The sequence below is a fragment of the Phyllostomus discolor genome, chromosome 12, assembly GCF_004126475.2.
Source record: "Phyllostomus discolor isolate MPI-MPIP mPhyDis1 chromosome 12, mPhyDis1.pri.v3, whole genome shotgun sequence".
Classification (NCBI taxonomy): Eukaryota; Metazoa; Chordata; class Mammalia; order Chiroptera; family Phyllostomidae; genus Phyllostomus; species Phyllostomus discolor.
The window spans coordinates 4,786,248-4,809,279 of NC_040914.2; the positions used below are offsets into that span (position 1 = coordinate 4,786,248).

The 23,032-nt window shown below is 42.7% G+C and overlaps 1 protein-coding gene across 1 annotated transcript in view; it reads right to left on the minus strand.

Annotated features, from left to right (window-relative positions):
- The window catches only part of LOC114511272 (putative ATP-dependent RNA helicase TDRD12), a 179,355-nt gene that overhangs the window by 129,557 nt on the left and 26,766 nt on the right, over window positions 1-23,032 (minus strand). The gene's annotated exons all lie outside the window — the stretch shown is intronic.

Sequence of the window (23,032 nt, forward strand, 5' to 3'; positions counted from 1 at the left end):
TTATTTATTCAAAGGTTGTACAAACTTAGAGTAATGACTTAATGTCTTCATTGAAATCCCAAAATCTCTTGAAACACCCACAAACACTCACAGTCCTTCCTTCCCTCCTTTGCCCAGTCCGGGGTACCATATCTCAGGAAAAGAAATAGAGGTCCATGGCTCTGGTAGCCCCTGGTTCTTCCCAGCAACCCATGCTCAGCTGGCATGCCTCCTTTGGATCCCAGCACCATCAGCTGTGTTGCTGCCGTGATCTCTAGTTAATCCAAACCCACGTGGAACCTTCTTATGGCCCACCAGCAAGAGTCCTTTCACCCCTTCCCTTCCCACAGTGTCTCTCCTACATTCTTCCAAACTGCTAAGAGAGAGCTCTGCATTTCTGCCACATCTTGCTTCTCAGCTTCCTAAGTTGTGTGGCAAAGGGAGCCCCAAAGCTGCGCAGTTCTCCCTCTCTCCCCTGAAGCCGTGTGGTCCCTCCTTTTCTCACCCAAACCACATGGTCCCCTCTTAGCATGGCTGCTGCACCTGGGTTTAAATCCCAACACCAATCTTTCTCTACAGCCCCATTTCCAACTCCTCCCACAATCAGCTACATCTGCCAGCATTCCCATATTTTTTCAGCTTTTCTGGGCTTCCATAGTAAGTCTGGGCAGGCGTGGGCCCATGGTGTGTAGCCAATCATTTCCAAGCTCTCATGCAGGTGCTGTAACCAGGGGGAGTTGTCTCCCAATTACATCAGGGATCAAAGTCACAGCCACAGCTATTTAACATATCCATGAAACCAGTTAAAAGTTATGGATATGTTAAGTGACCATATCTGAGGTTAGTTGCAAAACTGTTGGTATGCAGAACAACTCTCAATGGCCCTGCTCCATGTGTCCCGTCCCCCAGCTCAGACTTGTGGGGGTGAGGACATCCTATATAATTATTATTTCCTGGACACCCTCAGTTCTGGACTCCATTACAAATCCCTATTTGGGGTCCCCCTGGCTGTACCCTGTTACAACCTGACCCCTGCCGAAGCTGCCTGAAGACACAAACCCAACCTGGAAGGAGGGGCCTTCACCTTGCTCCATGGAAAGTGAGGAGGTGGCAGAGGGTGCCTGTTTTAGGCAAGCCAGCCAGGAGAAGATGCCAGAGTGGTAAGCCCCCTTTGATGCTCTGACCCCCAGGGATACCCCTTTCCATTGCCACCTATTCCATTTTGGTGAGTCTTCTGTTCCTTGATGGAATGTCGGCTGCTAAATTGTGGGCACGGGTCAGCCAGTTAAAAGCCACAAGGGTGCCTGCTGCTTGAAGACACCCATGATAGGATAATCTGGGTGCAGAACTGGGTTAGCTTTACCCCCGATAAAAGCAAGAAAAAGTCTGCACACCAGTCAGGCACACTGTGAAAACCACCTGACACTGCCCCCCCCCCATGGCCACTCCCTCATAGGCCTAGTCTGACCTTCCATTCAGGATATCAGTCACCACCTCGCCTGCGCTATGACTTCCTTTCTCAATCTCCTCGGCAGGCCCACAGAGAGTCTTTTATGCTTGTCCTCCCTGGCTGACTTTGGCCTTTACACCTGCACCTGTACCCCACTTGCCTTTTGTGTAGAAAGCGTTCCTGCTGCCTTTGTACCTGGAATATCTATCTTGGGGTCACTAATAGTCCCATTGCTAAGTATAGTTGCAGGAATGGGTCACTCGCACCTTTGGCCTGTATATACCATCATTGTAAGCAGCAACATCACCCAGAGCTGCTTAACAGGCGCCTGCAGGTCATTTGTTACCAGAAATGGCCACGTGGAGCCACTCTTACCCAATTAATTGGATTTGGAATTCTCAGGTAGTTTACTTGCCCCTATAGGGATATTTTATTATTATTTTGTTAAGATTTTATTTATTTATTTTTAGAGAGAGGGTAAGGGAGGGAGAGAAACATCAATGTGTGGTTGCCTCTCATGTGGGCCCCACTGGGGACCTGGCCCACAACCCAGGCATGTGCCCTGACTGGGAATCAAATTAGTAACCCTACTACCGGGGTATTTTAATTTTCCCCTCTCTGTCCATCATCTCTCTGTGAGATCCACCTCTAGTATGAAGTGAGATCCTTTAGACACTTCTTGAGGTCCCTTCTGGGAAATTTCAGACTCAGGTACAATTCTTAAAGCTTTGGAAAATTACATAGAACACCTAAAGGTCTTCTTTGTAATTTGGAAAAGAGTCATTTAATAGTAAGACCACCTTGATGTTCCCCTTGGTTGTTTACAGGGCCAGAAACCATTTTACTAGTAAGATACTTCCTTTGCTCCAGACCTGAAGGTTTACAGGAAAATGAGGGTCTCTGTAGATGGAGAATACAGGAATGGAAACATACTTAGGCCACCCAGGTAGAGCAGTGGGTCTGGGGTCATCAGGAGTATAGGCAATTGCTCAAGGATGCTGGAGAGGTTCTTCCCAACAGTTCTTTGCAGCCTGGACACTCAGTAGGACCATGAATTATGTAAATGGTGTCCAGGGAACTCAAAACCTCTGAATTAAACATAGAAAAAGAAACAAAACTAGACTGTGGCAATCCTCTTAAGTCTTTTAGATTTGTGTCAGCCGACACTCACTAGGATTTCTTTCACCAGAGACATCTGGAAGGTCGGTGGGATCATGGGGGACGCCCTGAGGCACCCCAGGAAGGCTCCTGAGGCAAGCAAAGAGGGACGCCTCTAGACTGCAAAGGAGCATCTCTGTGTTTTTTCCTTCTCTTTAGGATCAATGCAGTTGAGAGATGGGAGCCATACCTTCTATCCTTTCCAAATTGCCATTGGGTTGCACTATTAGCAATTGGGATAAATTTGACCCTAAACATTTAAAAAGGAAGAGATTAGTTTTCTTTTGTAACACTGTTTGGCCCCAATATAAATTAGGGGATGGAGAGATATGGCATGAAAATGGGAGCAAGAATTATAATACTATCTTACAGTTAGATCTGTTCTGCCAGAGGGAAGGCAAATGGTCTGAAATTCCTTACATGCAGGAACTTATGTCTCTGTACCGGGATCCCTCATTTTGCTCTGGCTCCACATTGACAGAACCTATGGCCCAAGTGCTGATCAATTAGAAGATACCCTCCTTAGTTCCCCACCTGTCTCTCAAGGGAAGTTAAGGGGATCCTAGAGTTCCAGAGTCTCTGCCTCTACCTTAGAGGGATTAACCTCTCCACCACCTTATGCTATGGACAACCTAAAGCTGCAAGCTGAGGAAAAACTCAGTCCAGCAGGACATACTAGGAGTGGTGCTTCTTATCTCCCTACCACTCCTACACTCCTACCTTTGAGGGAGGTAGCAGGCGTTGAAGGCCCTATAAGGGTACAAGTGCCCTTCTCTATAACTGATTTACAACAATGTAAAGACAGGGAGTCTTTTGGAGGACGCTTCATGTTTCACTAGTAATTCCCAGACTCTTTAGCCTTCAGTATGTCATGGAGGGATTTGCACATAATTCTGACCACCTGCTATTCCACAGATGAGAAACAGTGGGTCTGGGAGGAAGTCCGTAAGCATGCAGACCAGCTGCATACCCAGAACCCCGGCTGCCCAAGCCATCCCAGACCAGGATCCTGACTGGGGATACAATACTCAGGCAGGGATCTGGAATAGGGATGCAATGATAGATTGCCTGCCAACCGGAATGAGAAATTGCATCCAAAAACCTGTAAATTATGAAAAGATTAGGGAAATCACCCAGGGCAAGGAAGAGAATAGAGCTCTCTTCATAAACAGACTAGTAGAAACCTTCTGAAAATATATGAACATGGATCCATCCTCCCTGGAGGGTTGAATCTTAATATGACAGCATTTTATAAGTCAGTCTGCCCCTGACATTTGCAGGGAGCTTCAGAAATTACAAATGGGCCCACAAACCATCCCCCCCACCCAGACCAGCTCATGGATACAGGCTTTTCAGTCTTTAACAATAGGGATTTGGAGGAAAGAGAACAGGGAAAGAAGGAAAGGGAGAAGCAAGCTGCACTCCTTACACTAACCTTTAGTAGTGCTATTGGCAGAAACCAGCCCCATCAAGGGAGCTTGGGGAGGCCTCGAAAGAATCAGGACCAAAAGGATCATACCTGTTATAAATGCAAGCACCCTGGACACTTGTCAAAGAACTGCACTCGACCACCTCTGGGGCACTGTCATCTATGCAAGAACATCAGTTCCCACCCCTGGCACTAGAAGGTAGACTGCCCCTATTCTCAGAGTGGAAAGGGGTCATTACCCAAGGCCATGGCTACTCTTGAGGACTGAAGGTTCCCAGGAAACAGGGTGACCCCAGGGAATTCTCATATTCCCATCTCTACCAAGGAGCCCCAGGTAACTCTGGGTGTGACAGGTAAGAAAATCAACTTTCTTGTTGATACTTGTTGACTTGTTGATACTTGTTGACTTGTTGATACTTTCTTGTTGATACTTGTTGATACTTAGAGGTTAATCCCTCTAAGGTAGAGGCAGAGACTCTGGAACTCTGGAACTCTTGTTGTTACTTCTTGACACTTAATCTGTCCTTAACTCTTATTCTGGACTTCTTTCCTCTAATTCAGCTACAATAATGGGAGTCAAAGGAAACCTTAAGGCCTATTTCTATACATTTCCTATCACTTGCCAATTTGAGAGTCAAATATTCAAACACACCTTTTTTATTGTTCCCCAGTGCCCTATTCCTCTGTGAGGCTGAGACCTTTTAGCCCAAATGGGAACCATCTTGTTGTTCCCTGAAGAGCCACTTGAATTAAGTAAGGCCATGATAATCAGTAGTAACCAAAAACAGCAGGAAGTCCCAAGTCTGGATGCAGTAAACCCACTAGTTCGAGAGTCAGGGATTCCGGGAAGAGCAAACATGCATTGCTGGTTAAAATCCAATTAAAACCTAGGTCAGATTATCCTCACAGGAAGAAGTACCCTATTAAATGAGAGGCTGTGAAGGGGTTACAGCCTATCATAACTAAACTTATACAACATAGTCTCATAGTTCCTTGTGAATCTCATTGCAACACTCCCATCTTACCAGTGATAAAACCCATGGGAGAATATAGGCTAGTCCAGAATCTAAAGTTAGTCAATAAAGCAGTAGTCTCTTTACATTCAATAGTAGCTAACCTTTACACCTTGCTCTCATAGGTACCTTATGATGCTCAGTGGTATTTGGTGTTAGATTTGAAAGATGCCTTCTTTTGCATCCCTTTGCATCCTGACTCTCAGTGTTTGTTTGCTTTTCAGTGGACTGATCCAAAGACAGTGATACATCAGCAACACACTCGGACAGGGGCAGTCCCCACCTCTTTGCTAGGGTAATAGGAAAGGATCTTAGAGAGCTACAGTTACAAGGTGGAACCATTTTACAATATGTAGATGACATACTAATCTGCAGCCCCTCCAAGGAGGCTTCTGAACAGAATACCATCCAGACTCTGAATTTCCTAGCTGAAAGTGAATATTGAGTATCAAAGAAGAAGGCTCAGATCACCAAACAAAACGTAAATTATTTAGGGTACATATTGACTTCTGGGTCTAGGCAATTATCACAGGAGAGAATTAAAGCCATTACTGAGTTAACTCCACCTGCTACTAAATAGCAGCTTTGCTCCTTTTCAGCAATGGCAGAATTCTGTAGGATTTGGATACCCAGCTTTGGGCTAATTGCCAAACCTTTGTACGAAGCTACTAAGGGACCAGACACTGAACCCATTATATGGGGAAAGGAATGTGATCACACTTTTCATAAAATCAAGCAGGCCCTAGTCAAGACCCCAGCCTTAGGCATCCCTAACTTGAACAAGCCTTTCTATACATAGCAGAGAAGCAAGGAATAGTGTTAGTGATCTTAGTCCAACAACTAGGGAATGAACCTCAACTGGTTACATATTTCTCTAAAAAACTGAACACTGTAGCAACTGGGTGGCCTCCCTGTCTAAGAGCAGTTGCAGCTGCAACCATGCTAACTGAGGAAGCTGCTAAACTAACTTTTGGGCAGAAATTAGAGGTCTTAACTCCACATCAGGTACAAGGGGTATTAGAAATGAAAGGGCACCTCTGGCTAACAGGAGATAGACTGATAAAATATTAGGCCCTTCTTCTGGACAGTCCTGAAGTAACTGTATAGACCTGTAATATGTTAAATCCAGCCTCCTTAATGCCTACAGAATCACCCCCAGATTTGATCCATTCCTGCTCAGACATTAATCTTACTCCAGCAGGACTGACTTAGTAGACCAACCCTTAGAAAACCCTGATGATGAATGGTTCACTGATGGGAGCAGAATTGTACAGAATGGGTAGCAAAAAGCAGGATATGCAATAGTTAGTTTATATAACCCCACCAAGGCATGACCCCTTCCACCCTTGGCCTCGGCACAAAAGGCTGAAATTATAGCCCTTATCTGAGCTCTCATCTGAGGACCAGGAAAAAGAGTTAACCTCTATACAGACTCCAAATATGCCTCCCTTGTTCTGCATGCTCATGCTGCCATATGGAAAGAAAGAGGGCTCCTCACTGCTAAGAATTCCCCCATTAAACATGGACCAGAAATCTTAAATCTGTTGGAAGCAGTTAGGCTCCCTGAGCAAGTGGCAGTTGTGCATTGCAAAGGCCACAAAAAGGATATGTCCCCTATCTCTCAGGGAAATAGGAGAGTAGACTGAGAAGCAAAGAAAGCAGCACTAGGGACTGACAAACAAATGGCCTTTTCCCCTCTGTAAATGGCTCAGATATCAAGCCCAACTATACATCTGAGGAAATATCTTAGGCTTTGGAGCAAGGAGGTGTCCATGAAGGACCCTGGATATATATTGGCCAGAGGCTCTTCCTTCCTCAGGCCTTCCAGTGGAAGTTCTTAAAGGGTTTGCATGACTCCTTCCACATTGGAAGGGATGCTACAATGACAATGGTTAATAAATTATTCATAGGTAGGGGAATAGCTACTACCATAAAGAATGTTTGCCAGGCTTGTACTCTGCGCCTACAACAACCCTGGGCAAAAGCCATCCCTGTCCCTGCTGATAGAACCTAGTCAGTGAAGAGGAACCTATCCTGGAAAGGACTGACAGATTGATTTTCCCAAAATGCCTCCTTGTAAAGGATACACATACTTACTAGTCCTGAATAGATACCTTTACTGGCTGGATTGAGGCTTTTCCAACAAGGATGGAAAATGCTCCAGAAGTAGCAACTGCTCTCCTAAAGGAAATAATACCCCAGTTTATTGTACCCCGTCTTCCACAATCCCTACAAAGTGATAATGGGCCATCCTTCACTTCTAGGATCACTAAAGCAGTCTCTGAAGCTCTAGGCATAAAATATTATCTCCATTCCACTTGGAGACCACAGTCCACTCCACTTGTAGACCACAGTCCATTCGACTTGGAGACCACGTGCAAATCAAACTTTAAAAAGGACATTAGCAAAACTTCATCAGGAGACCTCTGAAAACTGAGCTAAGTTGTCACCTACAGCCCTTATGAGAATTAGGGGCTCCCCTGAGGCCAATACTAAGCTCAGCCCATTTGAAGTGTTGTATAGCCGACCCTTTTTGACTCTAGATCTAATATTTGATACAGAGATTCATCAAGCAATTAAGTGTATAATAAACTTAGGGCAAGTTCAGAAAGCTTTACAGTTACATGGAAATAAAGTTTTATCAGCCCCAAAAGGGAACTTTCAAACTACTGTATCTCCGTGGCACTGGGTGCTCCCTAAAACTTGGAAGGAGGGATCACCAGTGGACCAACTCAACCCTAAATGGAAAGGGCCCTACCAGGTAGTCCAGAATACCTCTATGGCTATAAAACTTTTAGGGGTCAATAGTTGGGTTCATATTTCCAGGGTAAATCCAGCTCCCATTGATCCAATCTGACTCAGGACCAGCTGGAGACCTGAAGCCCAGACTATACCTGAGAGCCACTGGTGGCCCTCAAGTTCCTGTTCAAAAGGAGGAAGCCCTAAAAGATAAGTAATAATTGATGACGTACTAAAATCATCATTGTTCTGGATAGTTATGCTTCTTGGAAACTTTCTATTAGTACTGGTCCTCTGCATGAAGGCTTGTTTACTTCCTTCTGGGGGGAATCATATCTATGATTATCCAAAATGAAAATGTCTTTGTTGTTTCTATTAACCATTTTCTACTCACCTACACCCTGTATAGGGGAAGGGGATGAAAATTTTCTAGTGAATGCTTCTCAAACCTTAGCAGCAGGAGAAAACCTAACCCAATGTTGGATATCTCATCCTAACCTAGAAACTCCTTCCAGATATAATACTCATATGAAGGCCTACCCAATAGCTAATGAATCCTAAATCAATGCTTCAAATTCTTCTGCTAATTACATGTGTTCCTCTTGTTCTTTAAGAGTCAGATGGGAGCAGAATCCTCCTTTGTGCTTCCATATGACCCCACTAGAATTAAAGCCATTTAATTACTCCAGTACCTCTCTTAAATGCAATAGTACTATAGGATGCACCCCATGTTATAATAATACTCATACAGAGACCATTAACTCATTTGAAGCCCTGGCCTCTCTTTCAAGTTCCAGCTTTCTAGAGAATCTTTCTGAGGGAGAAATTCTCAAACCTTTGAATTGGTCACACATAGTATGCTACCCAAATTATGATTCTAACTGCATTCCTAATAATACTCATTGCTGCTTTGACAAAACTCATAATGCAGATACAAATGAGACTTCAAAATGCATTAGTTGGAAATTGAACCAATCCCTTCAGGGGGTATTAGCAAAATTTCTACCCCCTCCTGCAGAAGGGAAAGGTTGGGGAAATAACTTAGGCCTCCTTAAGGATTGCCTTTCCCCCTTGCCATGTGCCCTCCTTAACAAATACAACTCCACCAATGCCACAGTCATTGCAGCACCCCCAGGCCTCATCTGGCTGTGTGAGACTCCCAATAACTGGATAACAGTCATTCAGAACTTCAAGAAGCTATTGCTTATACACATCTCAGCAACTCTAAACATGGGGGTGATTGTATTGTAGAGACCTGGGCACCCCAAGACCTTACCATTATGAACATAACCCAGAGTCCTGGAAGTCCATATCTCAGCAGAAAAAAACGAGCTTTTGGTTTAGTGGTAGCTGGAGCTGCTGTCCCTATAGCCACTGAAGCCCCCTGGGGAGGCTTTGCCTGCTATGAGACCACTCTAAGGGAACTCACAAAGAGTAGTCTTAGTAGAATAGAACTCACAGAAGAAGTCTTTAAATATACTGCCAATACTCTAGCTGCACTATCAAGATCAGTAGACTCATTGTCAAATGTAGTCATGGATAACTGCCTCACCCTTCACTACCTTATAGCAGAACAAGGAGGGATGGTATGAGCTGTTATCAATAAAACCTGCTGCACCTATGTAAATAATTCTGGAATTGTTGAAACTAACATAAGAACATTTTATGAACAGGCAGAGTGGCTACATAAATACAACAAACAGGGCCAAGGAATTAGGGATACCCTGACCTCCTGGCTCCCTAGCATAATGAGGCTACTACCTCTCCTAGGTCCCTTAATAACATTGCTGCTCTTATTACTTGTAGAACCTTGTTTGTTTACTTACTAAATTTGTGTCTTCTAGACTTAAGCATTTCCACATCAGGTTCATGATCTCCAGGGTTTCCAACCAATCCCTGAGGGTGATGTTGAAGCAGACCAAAATACAGCATCTATGGTGGCCTCAGAAATTCCTCTTCAACCTCTAGATAGAATAGGGTGAGAGTTTTGTGGTTCTCCATAGGCAGGGATGACTGTCCAATCTAAGCTGGAAAAAGTTACAGAAGAATGATTTTCACCCTTCAACAACCTGAAAATGACTTTTGAGAACCATGTCTCTCAGAAGGGAAGTTGAGGTAGGAGATAGGAAGGAGGAAACTCCAGAGGTGCTACAGGGCTACGATATAGGACAGAGACCCTGTTCTAAGACCAGCTGTTCCCACTCTCTCCTGAATGTACCTGTGCAGAAGATGCTACATGAACCCTGCTTCATTATAATATCATTATAATAAATTAATATTGTATGACCCTCTTCTCCAGTGGCCAGTCAAGGAAAATCATAGGAGACCACATGAATAGTAGCTTTAAAATAATACACCTACTTGCACATGCATATTAAAACCCTGCCAAAACTAGCCAGGAAATATCCACCCTATAAGAATAGAATCCTTCCAGTCCCTGAGGTCAATCTCTGCTTGGAGCTGGCCTGCTCCCATGTTCCCTGGAATGTACTATTGCTTAATAAATCTGCTCTCTCTCTTTCTGCTATAAACTCTGTGTGTTTGGTTCAATTCTTTGTCCACAATTCCTAAGAACCTGGTTACTTGTGCCCACCTGTGACACCTGGGCATGGCCACGGGGTAGCTCTCCAGTTGTCATGGTGCAGGTCTGAGCAGCAGTGTGAGAGCAAGCTGGAGAGTAGGGATGACCTGAGTGGAGTCCAAATGGAGGACGCCTGGGACTACTGGGTGCTGAAGGGCATTGCAGGCTTCTCCTTTCACTGGGTGACTGCATGCTAGGTCCAGGGGTCTTTCTTTCACTACTGAAAGCTGGAGAACTCCCCAGCCCAGGAGGCTGACCTTCCCCCAACCAATGCCTGTGGCCACCCAGATGAACCAGCCAAAAGAGGACACCATGTAACTGGGGGCTGGGGCATCTCCCATGGGCTTGCACGCCATTGGAAGTCCCCAGTCACAATTTAGGAACTAGGAATCCTAAGAGCACAGAGACTGAACATCCACTTATAAACCATTAGCCTTGCCTTGGTTAGTGGGGGGAATTCCACAACATCCTCTTTGAAGATCCAGGGCAACAGCCCCAGACACAGGCCCTGGGGGTGGGGTTACCACAAGGAGGCTTCTGCCTTCCCCACCAAACCCTCCATGTTTCTGTCTGGGCAGAGCATGGCCACCCCACCTGCTGAAGCTCCCTAAAGAGACAAATGCAAGCTGGCAATAGGGCCCTTCACTGTAACACTAGGATATTGAGGAAGTGGCTGAGGGTGCCTGGTGGAGGCCTGGGGGCAGCTCCCCAGACACTGTGGCCTATGTTGGAGCACTACCACGACAACGAGCTAGAGAACCATGATGACCCAAGTGAGGGCCAAGTGAACATTGCCTGGGTGCTGAAGGCCTTTGCTGGCCTCTCCTTTCACTGGCTGCCCATGGAGCACAACTACCAGGCTTTCTTTCACCTGTCAGCAACTGGAGTAACCCTGGGCCCAGGAGGTTGACTTTTCCTCAACTAGTGCCTCTGGCCACCTAGTTGAGCCAAGCCAAAAAGGACACCATGTAACACAGGACTAGGGCATTTCCGTTGAGCATGCATGAGAGTGAAAGCCCCAGGCACACTTTTGATACTTAGAACCCCGAGTACATGGAGATGGAACTCCACTTCCAAACTGCCACCTCCTCCTGGTCATTAGGAATAATTCTCCAACTTCTTGTTTGAAGATCCAAGGCAACTGCCCCAGATCTGGGCAGTGGGGGTGGGGTTGGCACAAGGAGGCTGCTACCCCTCCCCCACCCTACCCACCACGTTTCTGTTTGGTCTAGACACTATCCAATCCCTGCTGAAGCTTCTTGAAGAGACGAACCCAAGCTGTCAGGAGGGGTCTTCACCCTGCTCCAAGGAAAGTGAGGAGGTGGCAGAGGGTGCTTGGGAGAGGCCCCAAAACAGCTCCCCAGTTGCCAAGGCATGATATGGAGTGGGAGCACGATAGAGAGCTAGAGCACTGGCATCACCCAAGTGAAGTCCAAGTGGAAGATGCCTGGCAATGCCTGGTGCTAAAGGGTTTTGCCAGCTTCTCCTTTCACTGGGCAACCAAGTGCTAGGGCTGAGGGCTTTCTTTCACCTGCCAGGCGCTGGATAAGCCCCAGGCCCAGGAGTTTGATCTTCCTCCAAACAATGCCTCTGACCATGTAGGTGTGCCAGTCCAAAGAGGGCACCACGTAACTGGGGACTGGGGCATCCCTCAGGTGCACACACAAGAGTGGAAGGCCCCAGCTACACTTTTGGATCTTGGATCCCCAAAAACAAGGAGATGGAACACCACTTCTAAACCACCCACCTCGCCCTGGTCAGTGTGGTCAATTCCTCAACCTCCTCTTCCAAAATCCGGGGCAATGGCCCTAGACCTGTGCCATAGGGTCAGGGTTGCCACAAGGAGGCTGCAGCTCCTTCCCCACCCTACCCAACACATTTCTGTTTGGTCCAGGCACTTCCACCCGACCTCTCCTGATGCTGCATGTAGAGACAAACCCAAGCTGTCAGAGGGGCCTTTGCCTTGCCCCAGGAAGAGTGAACAGGTAGCAGAGGTTGCCTGGGCAAGGCCCGGGGGCAGCTCCCCAGTCCTCGGGGTGGGGGTCCCAGTGTGAGCATGAGAGTGAGCTGGAGGGCAGAGATAACCTGAGTTAAGTCCAAGTGGAGGACACCTGGGGATATGGATGCCAAAGGCCTTTGCCAGCCTGTCCTTTGCCCGACAGCCTGTGGTCTAGGGCTAGGGGACTTTCTTTTACCTGCCAGCAGCTGGAGAAACCCCTGAGCCAGGGGGTTGACCATCCCACACCAAATTCCTCTGGCTACCCTGGTGAGCCTGCCCAAATTGGACACTATGTAACTGGAAGCTGGGGTATCTCCCAGGAGTACCAGCTAGAGTACTAGCTGGGAGCCCCCAGCCACACTTTCAGAAGTCAGAACTCCAAGAACAAGGAACTGGAACACCACTTCCAAACAGCCAGCCTCACCTGGTCAGTGGGGAGAATTCCCCAAACACATCTTTGACGATCCAGGATAACTGCCCCAGACATGGGTCCTGGTGGAGGGGTCACCACAATGAGGTTATCACCCCTTCCCCCCTACGCCTGCCATATTTCCGTTGGGCAGGACACCGACATCCTACCCCACTGAAGCTCCCTGATGAGACAAACCGAAGCCAGCAAGAGGGTCCTTTGCCATGCAATGTGAAAGTGAGGAGGTGGCACAGGGTGCCTGGGCGAGGCCCTGGGCAACTCCCCAGTTGCCTGGCAAGGGTTCAAGCAGGAGTGTGTAAGTGAGCAGGAGTGCTGAAATGACCCACTTGAAGTCCAAGTGGAGGCCACCTGTAAATATCAGGTACCAAAGACATTTGCCTGCCTCTCCTTTCACCAGGCAACTGCATGCTAGGACCAGGGGTTTTCTTTCATGTCTGCTGCTGGAGGAACCATCAGCCCAGGAGTTTGACCTTCTCCTTGAGGCCACTGGCTACCTGTGTGAGTCAGCCCAAAGAGACCACCATGTAACAGGGGGCTGGGTTGTCTCCCATGAGCATGCATGAGAGTGGAAGCCCCCAGCCTCCCTTTTGGAACTTGAAACCTCAAGAACAAGGAGACGGAACATCTCTTCCAAAGTGCCTGCCTTGCCCTCTGCAGTGTGGGGAATTCTCCAGCTTCCTCTTCAATGATTCAGAGCAACCACCCCAGACCTAGGCCATGGGGGCAGGACCACCTCAAGCAAGCTGCCGCCCCTTCCCCGACCTCCCCATTAACACCATTTTGCTTGTCATTTGTCATTTCACGTTCTTTTTCCAATTCTTAAAATACCCTTGTTCTCTCTCCACTTTAATCAATTTTTGTTCATTGGCTATGATAGATTGGTTGTTGCATTTCTTCAATTTTGTCTCTAGATCTTCACCATATTGGAATTTCAAACCTATTATTTTACCATTCCCCTCTCCTATTCCATTGTGCCTTCTTCCTGCCTTTCTTTTTTATCTCAAATTTTAATTTTTCCCTGTCTTAGCCTGGTGTTTGTTCCTCACTCTTCATATTCCATCTCCCTCTATCATTTCAAAATCACTTCCCTTTTCTCTAGAAATATCTTAAATTTTTCTTTCTTTTTTTCTCTTATTCCCATCCCAACTATATTAATCTTACCTCATTTGTTGTTGATAGTGCTATGGCAGACGCTTTTCTCCAATTAGGTTCCTATTTTTAAAATGATTATTTTCTTTCTAACTATATTTTTTAAAAATTTCTGTTAAACCTAATACTGTATGCTTCCCTTCTCTTGCTCCAGTCCACCTTCTCCATTACCTCTTTTATTTATTATGTAAATGTTGCTTTCTTTCCTCTTCACCTTGCCCTAATTCCCTATTCTTATTATTGCTCCTACATTTATCCTCTCAAAATTATATTTCTCTGGAACAGAGAATCTAATATTTGTTTCTACTTTCTTAAAATAGTCTTAATGAGCGCACACCATTATTAATACTGGCTAATATGCTGTTGATAGTGTGATTGTGGTTGGGGGATATTCTACATGTGTGTGTTTGTTTACATATTGTGTAGTTTTGTTCTGGCAGCATCTTCAAAACAGGATATGAGATGTAGTGGGCAGAGAGACTCTCTGTCAGCCAGCTGGAGGAAAGGAGCCACCAAAGAATGATCCAAGAACAATCAAAACCCAATTACAACCAGAGAGCCATATGTTGCAAGCGGAGAACATATGGCATAAAGGGCATCTGAAGAGCATCAAGCTCAGGAGATCAAGGAGACTTCATCACTGAATCCCACAGGTCTCTTACCATGGAAGGTCATACCATGAAGACAAGGAGTCCTAAAGACAGGAAGACCTGAAGGCTGATCAATCTAAGAAGCAGAAACAAAAAAGAAGAGTACTTAAAAAGGCAGACAGTGAAAAAAACTCAATTGAAAAGAAAGGAGGAATCCCCTAAAAGAGTGCTAAATGAAATCAAGGCAAGTAAACTATCAAACATTGAGTTCAAAATAATGGTTATAGGGATGCTCAAGGAGCTCTGTGAGAACTACAAAGAAATCCACAAAAGCTACAATGAACTTGATGAGAACTACATCAACATAAAAGGACACAGAAACTATTAATAGAGACAGAAGGAAATGCAGAATACAATTTCTGAAATGAAGAATACAATTTCTGAAATGAAGAACACAGTAGAAGGAATTAAAAGCAGGCCAGATGAAGCAGAGGATTGAATCAGTGAGGTGGAGGACAAGATAAAAAATATTGCACACAGAGCAATGAAATGAAAACAATTAAAAATAATGAAGAGTTTAAGGAGCTTCAGGACATTATGAAACATAATAATAACCATATCATAGGAAAATGAGAAGGAGAAGAGGAGCAAGGCATAGAAAACATGTTTGAAAAAGTAATGGGAGAAAACTTCCTTAACTGGATGAGAGAAAAAGTCATGCAAGTCCAGGAAGCACAGAGGGTCCCAATAAAGCTAAATTTCCAGGACACATAATTAGAAAATGGCAAAATTTAAAGACAAAGAGAGAATATTAAAGGCAGCAAGTTTGAAATAGCTGGTAACATACAAGGGAGCCCCAATTAGGGCTCCCAGCTGAATACTTCGGTTATCAGCTGAATATTCAACAGAAACACTACAAGCCAGAAGGAAATGGCTTGTAAGAAATATTCCAAGTAATGAAAAGAAAAGGACTACTCTATCCAGCAAAATTTTTATTTAAAATATAAGTTGAAATAAGGAGCTTGCAAGAAAAAAAAGGTTAAAAAGACACATCTCCACCAAACCAGCATTATAAGAAATGCTAAAGGGACTGTTTTAAGAAGATGAAGAATGAGAGGGGCGGGGGGGGGGGGAGTGGGAAACACAGGACAAAGGTAAAAAAGGGCAATGAATAAATACCTATTAATAATAACCTTAAGTGTAAATCAATTAAATGTCCCAAAGAAAAGACATAGGGTTGCTGAATGGATAAGAAAACATAACCTGCATATCTGCAGTCTACAAGAGACTCACCTCAAAACAAAAGATATACAAAGACTGAAAGTGAGGGGGTGGAAAAACATTAGAAAGAAACGGACATGGAAAAAGGCTGGTGTAGCAATACTTATATTGGACAAAATAGATTTCAAAACAAAGGCCATAAAAAGAGACAAAGAATGACACTACATAGTACTTAAGGGAATAATCCATCAGATTATAACATATCTGTGTTAACATATGTGCACTCAACACAGAAACATTTAAATATATCAGGAAAATCTTGGAGGACCTAAAGCAAGATATCGACAGTAACACACTGATAATGGGGGATTTTAACATCTCATTGTCAACAATTACAAAGGAACAACAAAAAACCAAAGCCCAGAATAAACAAAAGGAAGGAGACAATCAAGATCAGAGAAGAATTAAATGGCATAGAGAGTAAAAGAACAATTCAAAGATCAGTAAATCTAGGAGATGATTTTTTGAAAAAATAAGCGAAATTAACCCCTAACCAGACTCATCAAGAAGAAAAGAGAGATGACCCAAATAAATAAAATCAGATATGAAACAGAAGAAATTACAACTGATACCACAGAAACACAAGGATTATAAGAATTACTATGAACAAATATATGCCAAAAAGCTTGAAAACCTGGGGAAATGGACAATTTCCAGAAACACATAATATTCCAAAAAACTATATCACGAAGAAGCAGAAAGTCTGAATAGACCAATAATAACTAATGAAACTGAAAAGGTAATCAAAACACTACCAGCACCCTAAAGCCCTGGACAGGATGGCTTCACAGCTGAATTTTACCAAACATTTAAGGAAGAGCTAACCCCTATCCTTCTAAAACTATTCTAAAAAATTCAAGAAGAGTGAAGATTCTAAAGCTCTTTTTATGAGGCCACTATTACCATAATTCCAAAACCAGGTAAAGACACAACAAAGAAAGAAAACTACAGGCCAATATCACTGATGAACATAGATGCTACAGTCTTCAACAAAATATTGTCAAATCAGATCCAGCAATACATCAAAAAGAGCATACACCATGATCAAGTGGGATTCACCTCAGGTATGCAAGGAAGGGATAATATTCACAAGTCAATAAACATAATACACTGCATAAACCAAAGGAAAGGCAGTCACATGATCATATCAACAGATGCTGAAAAAGCATTTGATAAGGTACAGCAGTCATCTGTGATACAAACTGTCAGCAAAATGGAAATAGAAGGAGCATACCTCAACATAATAAAGTACATATACAAGAAACCTATAGCCAACATCATACTCAGTGGGCAAAAATTTAAAAACTTCCTTTTAAGATCAGGAACAAAATAAGGGTGTCCAATTTCACCACTTTTATTCAATGTAGCGTTGGAAGTTCTAGCCACAGTCATCAGACAGGGAAAAGAAAAAAAAAAAGGCACCTGAGTAAGAAATGAGTAAGTAAAATGGTCATTGTTTGCAGATGACATGATAGTGTACATAGAAAACTCTATAGGCTCCACCAAAACAGACTATTCAACTGAATAATTGAATTTGGCAAAATAGCAGGATACAAAGTCAATATTCACAAATCGAAGGTATTTTTTGTATATCAACAATGAAATGCCAGAAAGAGAAACTAGGAAAAATAATCCCATTTACTATAACAACAAGAAAAAATGTACCTAGGAATAAACTTAACCAAGGAAATAAAAGACCTGTATTCAGAAAACTACAGAACACTGAAGAAAGAAATTAAGGAAGACACAAATAAATGGAATCATATATGTGTTCATGGATTGGAAAAATTAACATAATTGAAATGTCCATACTCCCCTAAGCAATGTATAGATTCAACACAATCCCTATTGAAATACCAATGACACATTTCACCAATATAGAAGAAACATTTCTAAAATTTATATGGAAATATAAATGACCCCCAATAGGTGCAAAAATTTTGAGAAAGAACAAAGTAGGAGGGATCACAATACCTGACATCAAACTACAATACAAGGCCACTATAATCAAAATAGTCTGATACTGGCATAAAAATAGACATATAGAATAATGGAACTAAATAGCCCAGAAATAAACCCATATTTGTATGGTCAATTAATATTCAATAAAGGGGGAAGAACCACAATATGGAGTAGCCTCTTCAGCAAATGGTGTTGGAGGATCTGGACAGCTACATGCAAAAAAAAAAAAGTTAAAGTGGACCACCAACTTACACCATATACTAAAATAAAATCAAGCTGGATAAAATGCTTAAATATAAATACAGACACCATAGAAGTTCTAGCAGAGAATATTGGCAAGAAAATTTTAGATATCCATGCAGCAATATTTTCTTCAATAAATTCCCTAGAGCAAGGGATGTAAAGAATAAACAAATGGGACTACATCAGATTAAAAAGCTTCTGCATGACTAAAGAAAAAATAGTCAGCCCTGACTGGTGCGTTTCAGTGGATTGAGTGGCAACTTATGAAGCAAAAGGTTGCTGGTCCAATCCCCAGCCAGGGCACAAGCCTGGGTTGTGGGCCAGGTCCCTGGTGCAGGGTGTGTGAGAGTCAACCACTCATTGCTGTTTCTATCCCTCTCTTTTTCCTTCCTCTCCCCTCTAAAAATAAATAAATAAAATCTTTTTAAAAAGAAAAAGAATTCATCATCAAAATGAAAAAGTGTACTTACCAATGATACCTCAGACAAGGGTTTAATCTCCAAAATTATAAAGAACTCTCATGACTCCACACTAGGAGGACCAAAAATCCAACTAAAAAATGGGCAAAGGACTTGAAGAGACACTTCTCCAAGGAGGACATACAGAGGGCCCAGAGACATATGAAAGGATGCTCAGCATCACTAGCCATTAGAAAGATGCAAATTAAAACCACTATGAGATACTACTTCACACCACCAGGCAGCGTGGCCATCATAACCAAATCAACAAACAAGTGCTGGCAAGGTTGTGATAGAAAGGGAATCTAATATACTGTTGGTGGGAATGCAGACTCATGCAGTCACTGTGGAAGACAATATGGAATTTCCTCAAAAAATTAAATATGGGACTGCCTTTTAACCTGGTAATTCTACTGCTAGGATTATATTATAATAATCCTGAAACACCAATTCAAAAGAACCTATGCACCCTATGTTCAAAGCAGCACTATTTTACAATACCCAAGTGCTGGAAACAGCCTAAGTATCTCCTAGTAAATGAGTGGATCAAAAAACTGTGGTACATTTACACAATGGAATACTACAAAGCAGAAAGAAAGAAGGAATTCCTACCCTTCACGACAGCATGGATGGAACTGGGGAGTATTATGCTAAGTGAAATAAGCTAGGCTGTGAAAGACAAATACCATATGATCTCAGCTATAAAAGGAACCTAATGAATGTTCAAAACAAAGAGCATGATAGAACCAGACTCACAGAAACAAGGGACAGACTGACAGTGACTAGAGGGGAGGTGGGAATAGGAGAAGGGGGAAAAGTAGGGGAAGGATCTAGTCAAGGAACATGTATGGATGCCCCATGGATATAGACAACAGGGTGGGGACTGACTTTGGGGTCGGGGGGACAGAGCCTGGGAGGGCAATGGAAGAAAATTTAGGACAACTCTAATAGCACAACATTAAAAGTACAAAATTTAAAGAGGAACTGGGGGCACAACAGACACCAACAGGAAGATGACAGAGATACTGGAATTATCTGGCATGGATTTTAAACTACCAAAGCTCGTCTAGGATGAATAGTTTGATAACTATTAAAGTAATTAAATACCTAATTTAAATCTTTAGAAATCTTTAGGCCTTTATTTGGGCTCTCAGAGACATAGAAACAATAAGCTATCAAAGGTTTATAATAAGGGGATGGCTCGCATGAGTATGGGGCTGAGAAGTCTTATGATCTGTCACCTATAAACTGGAGAACCAGGGAAGCCCATGGTCTAATTCAATTTTGGTCCAATATCCTGAAATCCAGAGGAGGCAATGATGTAAATCCCAGATTGAATGTAGGACAAAGTGAGATGAGATATCCTAGCATAAGTAATGAGTCCTTTTTTGTTTGTTTGTTTTAATTTGGTCTGATGGGGAGGGCAACCTACTTCACCAAGTCCACTGATTCAGATGCTAGTCCCATTTGGACACACCCTCACAGACACATACTGAAATAATGTTTAACAAGATATCAAGTTGACCCATAAATTTAACTATTACAAATCCAACCCTTGTCAACTCAGCACTCATACTTAATCTTCAAATAAAAACAATTGCAAGATCATAATTTCAGCTGTAATACAACTATCTTGTGTACAATAAAAAATTCACTAACCCTTTCTCCAGAAGAGGATGCAAAGTCCTTGGGTGATATTTACTCTTCTTCCAGATACCCTGTACCATAAATACTGTGACATAAAATTAACAATACTTAAATACTCTAATGTAGTCATACTTTAATACTATGATATACAGTTACATAAGAAAATAATGGAGGGAAATATACAGAGATGAACACACACACACAAACAAGTTTATTACAACATAAGGGGGAATCCTGATGACAATTACATTTCTCATTTCTGTAACTGGTCCTGTGATTATGGTTCTTAACCTGGTGGAGTGATGCAATTTTTTATTCCTGAAGAGTCTGGGTCATTAGCAATCCTTCCAGGATTGGGTTGTTGTTTTCCATTGATCTTAACCAAAGGGCAGTAGCAATACTGAGACATCCTAAGGGATGTCCTGTATTCCAGATCTTCATTGTGAAGTAGCAGTCCAATTTTCCCCTAGTAATTAAGATTAATAATCCCACCCATTACTATAACTCTTCTTTGCTTGTTGATTTAAAGGCATGAGGAAGCTGAAGTGGCTGGGTGAGTCTTAACTTCCAATTTACCAAAATAATTATTGTTTCCTGGTGGAAGCATTATTTCCTCCGGATCTAAGACCTATAGGCAAGCAGGAAATTAAGACATGGAAACAGCAAGAAAAAATTTTGCTAGTAGGTCACAGCAGGTAAGAGTGATGATACCATTCCCATTTCCACCTCTCAAAGAAAACCCAGTTCTTCTCTACTGTGTGTTTCTTCCCTGTGTCTCCTTTACTACTCACAAATACTACTGCACTTCTGATACTTCCAGTCACCAAATATGTGTTGTTTTATTCCCCCCACAACAAGCAATTCTCTGCTATACCAGCTAGCTATTACAATTTAATTTAATTCTAACACTATCTGCCTGGAGATAGATACCATAGGTTAAGGGTTAAGTCTCACAAGACTACTCTTCACTTCGGGTGCTAATGACAAGTCCCCAGGTTACCCACAATTTCTGTCCAATTTGGCTACATATCAGAGGTTCCTGTGACCCCTCCTCAGGTTCAATTAATTTGCTAGAGCAACTCACAGAACTCAGAGCAACACCTACATTTACCAGTTTATTAAAGAATATGATAATGATACAGATAAACAGCCAGAGGAAGAAATACTTAAAGTGAGGTCTGGATGGGTCACAAGCACAAGAGCTTCTGTTCTTGTGGAGTTGGATGTGTTTACTAACCTGGAGCTCTCCAAACCCTGTACATTTGAGGTTTCTATGTAGGCTTCATCACACAGGCATGATGGATTATTAACTCAATGTCCAGCTCTTCTCTTTTCTCAAGAGAAGGTGGGGAGTGCTGAAAATCCCTAGCTTTTGTTCATGACTTGGTCCTTCTAGTGACCAGCTCTCATCCAAGAGCCCATTCAGAACTGCTCATTAGAACAAAAGATACTTTAATCATCCAGGAAATTATAAGGGCTTCAAGAGCCCTATGTCAGGAACAAGGTCACAGGTTAAATATTAGAATGTGATGCCCCTAGTGTTCTAATCACTCAGAAAATTACAAACATTTAGCTCTGTGTCAGGAAATGGGGGCACAGACATATAAACATACATATATTTCAGTGTTATTTTTCACCACCCTTTGACTCCTGTATCCATGGCTATTGGAGAAGCAACCATATAATTTGGATGCTGATTCAGATTATATACAGAATTCTAGAGAATCTCGCCTCAGCCTTTAAAATATTGCCCCCCTAGATGGTACTGTAACAGAGTCCTCAAAAGGTCATTCCATCAGTCTATCAAGACAACTGATTCAGGACGGTGGGGAACATGGTAAAATGTGATATTGATGAGCATGGAGCCATTGCTGCTCTTCTTTTTCTGTGGACTTACTTGATTAGAAGCAATGCAGTGTGGAATACCATGACAGTAGATGAGGCAAAATTCATGGATAGTAGTTGCAGCAGAAGCATGGCATGAAATGAAGGCAAATCCATATCCATAGGAAGTTTCTATTCTAATAAGAACAAAAAGCTTCCCCTTCCATAATAAAAAGTGGTCCAATGTAATCAACTTGCAATGAGGTATCTGGCTGAATACTCCCAAGAATGGTGCCATATTGGGGGGCGGGGTGGTTTCAGTGTTGGTCTTTGCTGCTGTCCTATTGAAGACTTAACAATGGCCATTTGTAAGTCAGCCCTGGCGAGTGAAAGTTCACGTTGCTGATCCCATGCATAATCTTCATCCCTGCCACCATGGCCATATTGTTCATGAGTCCATTGGATGATGACAGGGGTGGCTAGGGAAATATTTTCAGAGAAATAAAAAAGGAAGTCAGACAGAAATTACAATATATTCACACAAAGTTACACCCAGTATGCAGGCCTCTCTTTCCACCTCTGCCACCTGAGACAATAAGATCAAACCCTCCTCTTACTCCTCAGGCTAATCAACACAAAGAACAAGGATGAAAATCTTTATGTGATGATCCACTTCCACTTAATAGTAAATAATGGTCACACTGTAGTTAATAAACTCATCTGTTATGTGTGTCTTTAAAAATCTAGTAACTGTATGACAATAACCATATGAGACATTTTAAACCATATTTTTAATTACAGTTCACATATATTATTTTAGCTCCAGGTTCACAATGTAGTAATTAGACTTTATATAACTTATAAACTGATTACCCCAATAAATCTAGTACCCACAACACCATAATTACTATAATATTATTGACTAAATCCCCATGCTGTACCTTATATCCTCATGGCTATTTTTATAACTTGCAATTTTCACAACTTAATCCCTTCTCCTTTTTTCATCAATCTCTCCAAACCTCCTCATATCTGGCAACTATCAAAATGTCTCAGTATCTATGAGTTTCTGATTTTTGTTTTTTAGATTCCATGTATAA